Source organism: Sarcophilus harrisii, chromosome 6, assembly GCF_902635505.1.
Source record: "Sarcophilus harrisii chromosome 6, mSarHar1.11, whole genome shotgun sequence".
Taxonomy (NCBI): domain Eukaryota; kingdom Metazoa; phylum Chordata; class Mammalia; order Dasyuromorphia; family Dasyuridae; genus Sarcophilus; species Sarcophilus harrisii.
In genome coordinates, this window is record NC_045431.1 from 93,120,026 (window position 1) to 93,128,470 (window position 8,445).

Consider the following 8,445-nt stretch of genomic DNA (forward strand, 5'->3'; position numbering starts at 1 on the left):
TACATTTTTTTTCCTGTTTCTTTTTTCCCTAATGTTTTACTAATTTAATTATTTATATCAAAGTGCCATCCATAGATGATTGTGGAATTTTTCTAATTTTGGCCTAAAAGAATGGAAACCATAGACTGACTATTCAGTATGTTCACGGGATTTGAATGGTAGATATAGTTAGGTGGTGCAGTGGATAAAAGAGCCAGGCCTGGAATCGGGAAGACTCACTCAGCTTCCTCAGTTCAAATTGAAACAAAAAGAAAATCGACACTTTCTAGTTGTGGGATCCTGGGCAGGTTACTTAACCCTGTTTACCTCAGTTTCCCCATCTGTAAAACGCTCCAGGATTTTGCCAAGAAAACCTCACATAGGATAAGTAAGACACAACTGAACAAGGTTGATGTGATCTTGGAACAAATGGTAAATGCAGCACCAGATAGTGGAAAGAGCATTTATTTGACTTCATTTTGACACTAGTTGTATGTGACTTTAGGCAAGTCATTTAGGCTCTGAGCTTGTAAAATGAAGATAATAATACCCTACCTACCTCTAAGGTGTGAAGAATGAGCTAAGTAAACTTTAAAGATCTATGGATACATGTGAATTAATTATTAGGGTTTCTCCAAAATGAAAAGGTTGGTAGATGATAAAACTTTTTCTAAGCTGTAATTACTAATCACAACTTCTTTATGGGATCATAGATTTTGAACCGGAGGGTCATTTAGCTAACCCTTTATTTTTGTTTGTTTTTTAGTTATGTATTCATGAGCCCTATTTGACGTTTTATTGATAACTAGAGTAATTTGCCATTTCTTTCTCAGTGGAGAAACTGAGGCAAGCCAGGGTCACATAGTCCCTTAAACTGTCTTATTGCCTAAGACTGTGTCGATAAATGGCAGACCTAGGGGGTGTGCACCCCAAATCAGCACCACTTTCCCTATATGTGCAAGTTGAAAACTTATAAAAGGGAAAAGCTGTGGAAAAAAATAAAACTCCCTTGGATTGTAACTAATTTAGCAAGACTATTAATGCATATGGATATATCTGTGTTTGAAAAATTTAGCTCTGGTTACAAACTTTGGGGTACAATCTCAACACTAGGATTTAAAGTGTATTTAGGTTCCATCTATACAGTATATAACAAGACTGCTGCAACTAGTTAGGGTTTCTCGGTTCTCATTTGGAATTGAGTGCAGCAGTCTGAATCAATTAGTCAAAAGAACAAATTGCCTCTTTACTGGAACTTAATTCTTAGTGTTTATAGAGAAATTATTGTCTATATATATGCATTTTACATATATCTGTTAGTCTTTGTATATACATATAATGGGATTTTTGTCTTAACCCTTTCCCCCCCCCCCCTTTTTTTCCTGGGACAGTTGGGGGTTAGATAACTTGCCCAAGGTCATGCACCTAGGAGTTTCTTGGTCAGATTTGAACTTTGGTCTTCTTGACTTAAAGGGTGGGTGCTCTATCCACTGCTTCACCTACCTGCCTCCTTTCCTCCCCCCAATCTTTTTCCTTAATTGAAGTAATCTTATGCTATGGTTTAAGAAGGAAAAAAAAAGGAAAAGTATTGATTTCAAATCAATTTGCAAATCTTTTAATCCATACTGCAGAATTTTATCAAGATTAGATGAGAAATAAAAATTATGTAAGGATAAGATAAATAAGGTTTTTTTTTTTTAAACTTTTGAGTCTAAATTGACTTGGCTTTTACATTTCGACGATTAAGTGAATCAATTTGAATATATTTTCAAAGTCCATGAAGTTTCTGATGTTTTTTTATCTTAAGTCTGAACATGAAATAATGCTTCCTTGAAAATATAATTCTTAGAACCAAGATTTTTCAATCACAAAAATCTACATTTCCAATCCAACAAGCAAGTGCTTACTATGTGTGATAGCCAGGATAAATTTAAAGACAATTCCTACCTGAAAGAACTTACAGAATGAAAGTGGAAACCACACGCACAATGGTGAACAAAGTGGGTTCTGAGAGGAGACAACACAAAATAGTGGCTGCTTGGGAACATCTTCAATTTTAAAAATGGGGGGGGGGGAGAACAAAACTGGTTTCTAAAGGAAGACATTGGGGGCAGTTTATACCCTTCTCTTCCCCCCAATGGGGAAAGGAGGCCATGGGAAGCGATGTCCAGTCCAGCATTGGTGAGTTTAATGGAATAAACTTTTTTTTTTTTTTTTTTTTTTTTTTTTTTTTAGCAAATTATAATTTCTCATCCTCAAATGAGAGTTATAATTTGAGCAAGGTGATTTTGGTTGAAAAGCTAAATATGTGTCACAAGCAGTAGTGGATTTTAGGTTTTAAAAAATTTAAGTACCAAATGTGTAAATACCTATGTATAAAACCACGATCAATGTTTAATATTATAAATATTACAAGATCAGTTCAGCTGTTAGTAAGAATTTTTTTCATTTCCACGACTTAATAAATTTTCTTCAAAGAGTTAGACTTGGGGAGAAGAAAATCAGAACACATTTAAAGTGTTTTTCTTGCTGTCAGGATTAGTGAAATAATGAAAATGTGAGAAAGGAAAAGTCATTTAATCTTATATTGATTTCTGTAGACAATAAAAAGATGGACAAAAAACTTTCCAAATGTGGTCTTTATCTTAGCTAAAGACTCATTAGATCTTATATCAACTTAAAAGAATTTCAGTCAAAACGTTAAACGCCCACCAAACCGATTAACCAGAGAATAAAAAAGCGAGAAAATCAGTCCCTTCCCTCAAGGAGCTTACCAGTGGAAGTTTTCAGGAAGTTAAAAAGGGGGGGAAGGGAGGAGAGGAAAGATACAGTGATGGAGATGTCTGAGCAATCATCAAATCAAATTGGTGAAAAATGTGGAGATAAACTGCTGAAGGTCTGAAACCCATGTCCTGCCCTCCAGTTAGGAGGTCCAGTCAGAGATAAAGGGTACCAAAGAGAGATTAAGGACCAGTTATTTCATCTCACAAGCTTCCATCTTGAAAAATAAGATTTCTCAATGAGTTCGCTGAGGAAAGGCATGATGGAGAGAGCCAAGGAAATCCAGAACCAGTCTAGTGTGGGATAGGGGGAAGGTTGTGTGTGAAACAAAATACTTCTTGCTCATAAAGAACAAAAAGTTTAAATTGTCGATTTCAAAGCCATCCTGCTTAATCTGATACTTTCTGGCCATCCTGTTGTCTTCATAAAAATTAAAAAAAAAAAAAGTTTCTTCAATGACACATTTTCTGAAGCCAGGAAGTGTGAGAGGTAGAGAGCTAATGATGGATGTTTTCCAGGGGTGAGGGACAGCCAGGGATGAACAGCAAAGAGCTAGTTGGACTACCACTGGTTAGAAGAAGCGATAGTTAAAAGACTGAACAGATAGAAAGGTGTCAGGTTTTTACAAGCTTTAAATGGCAAACATTTTTTTGATCCCAGAGGCAACAGGGAATCATCCTTTAATGAGCAGGGAAAAAGATGTGGTCTGACTTCCACCTTAAGAAAATTTGGCTACTAGGTGGAGGTTTAATTGGAGTGGGAAGAGATTTGACACAGAGTTCAATTACAAGGATTTCATTGATCTTGAGAAAAGGTGATGGGGTTCTTTACTAGGGTGTGGCAATATGAATGGAAAAAAGAGAAACTGAGCAGAGCCCATATTAATACTGGATGCAGCCTGCCCTAGATTAAAACATAATTTGGAAATATTTTACAAAATAAAAAGTACAATACAGGATAATATAAATTAGTAGTTTCTAGGTCAATAGATGAAGCAAGGATCTGTTGCTATTTAAGTTTGACACTCCTGCTATGCAGGAAGAAAATGACAAAATTTGGTGATCGATGGGTTAAAGAGTGTGCAAGAGAGAAGGGAGTCAAAAATGATATGAAGTTACCAACCAGGGTGGTTATAATGATGGTGTTTCCATCTGTAACAATAGATCCAGAAGGGTAAGATTAGGGGAGGAGTGAGAGGGGAATAATAAAAGTTTTGCACTGTTGAGTTTGAGATGTCTTTAGGGAGATCCTGAAGTCAATATGGAGATAATTTATGAATGAGGTTTCAAAAAAAAAAAATGAATAGGATTCGAGTTTAAAAATAGTATTTGCAATGTTTGGGAGCAGAGAAAGATCCAGTTGTGTCTAGTGCATAGAATGCTGGTGGAGGAAACCGTGGGTTCCAATTCCATCTTCAGTTTCCTTAGTTATATGACCTTGGACAAGTGACAAACTTTCTGGCCCTTAAATGTCTTACCTGTAAAATAGGGATTAATACTATCTATCATATCCATCCCATAAGGTTGAGATATGAGGGTCAAATGAGACATATATAAAGTACCATGTAACCTTAATGTGCCACATAAACATCAATTCTCTTCTAGTCTAAGATTTAATTGATCCCATTGTTATAGTATTTGCTGTCACCATGTCCAGTGACTCCTGGCCCTTTTTAAATAAATTTAAATAAAATCTTCATAATATGTGATTCACACATATTCACCTAATATGTGAATCAAAACATTCTTCTGAATACTATAAGACAATGAGTTCTCTTTCATTTATTGATCTTGAGTTTGTTTTCCAACATTTTTCACTGTTCTTCCTTTTTTCAAATTTTTTTCTTCAGTTACTTAGTCACATCTTACTCTTTATGATCCCATGGACCATAAAATTCCCAGGCCTTCTAGCTGACACGCTCTACCAAGTTCTTGTTCGTTGGTTTCATGAAATTATCTATCCATCTCATCCTCTGCCATCTGTTTTTCCTTTTACTTTCAATCCTTCTCAACATCAAAGTCCTTTCCAGTGAGTCCCATCTTCTCATTATGTGGCCAAAGTATTTAAACTTTAGCTTTATGCAGTAATTTAGGGTTTGCAAACCTCTGGGAGGTACGTGCTATTATTTTCATTTTTATTGTTGTTTAGTTGTTTTAGCCATGTCAGACTCTTTGTGACCCCATTTGGGGTTTTCTCAGCAAAGATATTAAAGTGGTTTGTCATCAACTTTTCCAGTTTATTTACAGATGAGGAAACTGAGGTAGGCAAGGTTAAGTGACTTGCCCAGGGCCACAAAGCTCGTAAATTTTTGAAGCTCTTCAGGACTACAGCCTTGGGACTCTCACCATTGGGGTGAAATGTTTTTTTTTTTTTTTTTTTTTGATCAATTCCCTTGGTTATAAAGGATTTGGAAAATAGAGTGTTATTGTAAAATGACAGTAATACAACAAAATGTTTTTAAGACTTTAGAAAAAAAACTTTTTTGTTTCTGTTCTGCACATATCAACCACCAAATCCTTTTATTCTCTATCTTTCTTTCTCTGTCCCTGTCTCTCTCCTAACCAGGTATCCTTAGATTTCAAGAGGTCTTTGAACTTGGATGGGGAAAAAAACCCACATTTTTATTTTTTCAAATTAAATCTTTATTATCACACCATATTCTAACAGAAATTTTTAATTTCCTTCTATTATGGTTTAAAAAATGATTCTGAAAAGAGATCCACAGGCTTCACTAAACTTCCAAAGAACCCAGCACATAAGATTAACAATCCCTGCTCTGAGTTCTCTGTTTACCTACAATTTTTATCTTCCATTTCACATACAGTGAAAATGTCTGTTGTGATCATTTCTTCAATAGGATTTTTTTTTTTCAGTAATCACTGGACAGGTATCTCACAGGGAAGACAAACAGTATCAATAAAAAAGCGATTCTCATTCTATAAGAAATGACCAGCAGGATGATTTCAGAGAGGCCTGGAAAGACGTACATGAACTGATGCTAAGGGAAGTGAGTAGAGCCAAGAAAATATTACGCACAGCAATAACAAGATTATATGATGGTCAATTCTGATGGACGTGGCTCTCTTCAACAATGAGATGATTCAGGCCAGTTCCAGTTGTTCAGTGATGAAGAGAGACATCCACACCCAGGGAGAGGACCATGGGAACTGTGTGGTTCACAACAGCATTTTCACTCCTTTTGTTGTTGCTTGCATTTTGTTTTCTTAGTTTTTTTTTTTTTTTTTAATCAAACTAGATAACAAACGTAATCAAACAAAACCAATTTCCCCACTGACCACCAAATACGTCTCATTCTCTAGCTTGTCTAAATAACTTGTCAGATGACATCTCTGGAGCCAGTTATTGTATTGGAGTTCTCACGTCTTTCAAAGCTATTTTAAAAATCCTTTTATTTCTACTCACTTTGTGAGTTCACAATCTTCCCAGATTGCTCTAAAATTAGCCCTTTCATGTCTTTGGACACAATATTCCACTCATGTAAGAGAATCTTTTCTGCTATTCTCTTCACATGCAGCTATCACTACAAAAGGAGCTATATATATATATATAAATACAGCTGATCTACATATATATATATATGTCCAACATGAAAGTCCTTTCTTCTTTGCTCTTTCTTAAGGGTATATATCTAGTAGTAATATTGCTGGATATAAAGGAATGAAAAGTAAAAAAAAGGAATGAAAAGTAAAAAAAAAGGAATGAAAAGTTAAATGATTTTTAGGGGCATTATCTAATCAAGTTCCCTCATTTTTTCATGGCAGGAAACAGGTCCAGAACCTTTCTGGTACTTAACCACTTTCAGGTACAGAGCAGAGTCCTAGGATTTCAAATCCAATTTTTCCTGCTGAACCAATCTGCCTCAGGACTTCTTAATTAAGGAATAACCTATGCTCAGCTTCATGCCCTGGAATTATGGGTACAGCAACCAGCTCACACAATGTTTAATGATGGGTAAGGTCACTAAAAAGCTGTTATTAAGCTTAGAAATATCAATGTAGCTCCTTAATTTCCTGACCTGTAAAATGAAATAACCCCTACGATTGTTGAAACAAATATAAAAGCCCTCTCAAAAACTACTTCTAGCTATATGAAAATATGCTCCAAGTCATTATTAATCAGAGAAATGCAAATTAAGACAACTCTGAGATACCACTACACACCTGTCAGATTGGCTAGACTGACAGGGAAAAATAATGCGGAATGTTGGAGGGGATGTGGGAAAACAGGGACACTAATACATTGTTGGTGGAATTGTGAATACATCCAGTCATTCTGGAGAGCAATTTGGAACTATGGTCAAAAAGTTATCAAACTGTGCATACCCTTTGATCCAGCAGTGCCACTACTGGGCTTATACCCCAAAGAGATACTAAAGAAGGGAAAGGGACCTGTATGTGCCAAAATGTTTGTGACAGTCCTGTTTGTAGTGGCTAGAAACTGGAAATTGAATGGACGCCCATCAATTGGAGAATGGCTGAATAAATTGTGGTATATGAATATTATGGAATATTATTGTTTGGGAAGAAATGACCAGCAGGATGAATACAGAAAAGATTGGCAAGACTTACATGAACTGATGCTAAGTGAAATGAGCAGAACCAAGAGATCATTATATACCTCAACAATAATACTGTATGAGAATGTATTCTGATGGAATCAATTGATCAAGGACGGACAGAAGCAACTACACCCAAAGAAAGAACACTGGGAAATGAACTGCTTGCATTTTGTCTTTCTTCCCAGGTTATTTTTACCTTCTGAATCCAATTTTTTTTTTTTAATAGCCTTTTTTTTTTTTTTTTTTTTTTTTTAATTTAATAGCCTTTTATTTACAGGATATATACATGGTAACTTTACAGCATTAACAATTGCCAAACCTCTTGTTCCAATTTTCACCTCTTACCCCCCACCCCCTAAATGGCAGGATGACCAGTAGATGTTAAATATATTAAAATATAACTTAGATACATAATAAGTATACATGACCAAAACATTATTTTGCTGTACAAAAAGAATCAGACTCTGAATTATTGTACAATTAGCTTGTGAAGGAAATCAAAATGCAGGTGTGCATAAATATATGGATTAGAATTCAATGTAATGGTTTTAGTCATCTCCCAGAGTTCTTTTTCTGGGTATAGCTGGTTCAGTTCATTACTGCTCCATTAGAAATGATTTGGTTGATCTTGTTGCTGAGGATGGCCTGATCCATCAGAACTGGTCATCATCTAGTATTGTTGTAGAAGTATATAATGATCTCCTGGTCCTGCTCATTTCACTCAGCATCAGTTAAGTGTAAGTCTCTCAGGCCTTTCTGAAATCATCCTGTTGGTCATTTCTTACAGAACAGTAATATTCCATAATTTTCATATACCACAATTTATTCAGCCATTCTCCAACTGATGGACATCCATTCGGTTTCCAGTTTCTAGCCACTACAAAAAGGGCTGCCACAAACATTCGTGCACATACAGGTCCCTTTCCCTTCTTTATAATCTCTTTGGGATATAATCCCAGTAGTAACACTGCTGGATCAAAGGGTATGCACAGTTTGATAACTTTTTGAGCATAGTTCCAAACTACTCTCCAAAATGGTTGGACTGAATCCAATTCTTCCTGTGCAACAAGAGAACTGTTCGGTTATGCACACATATATTGTATCTA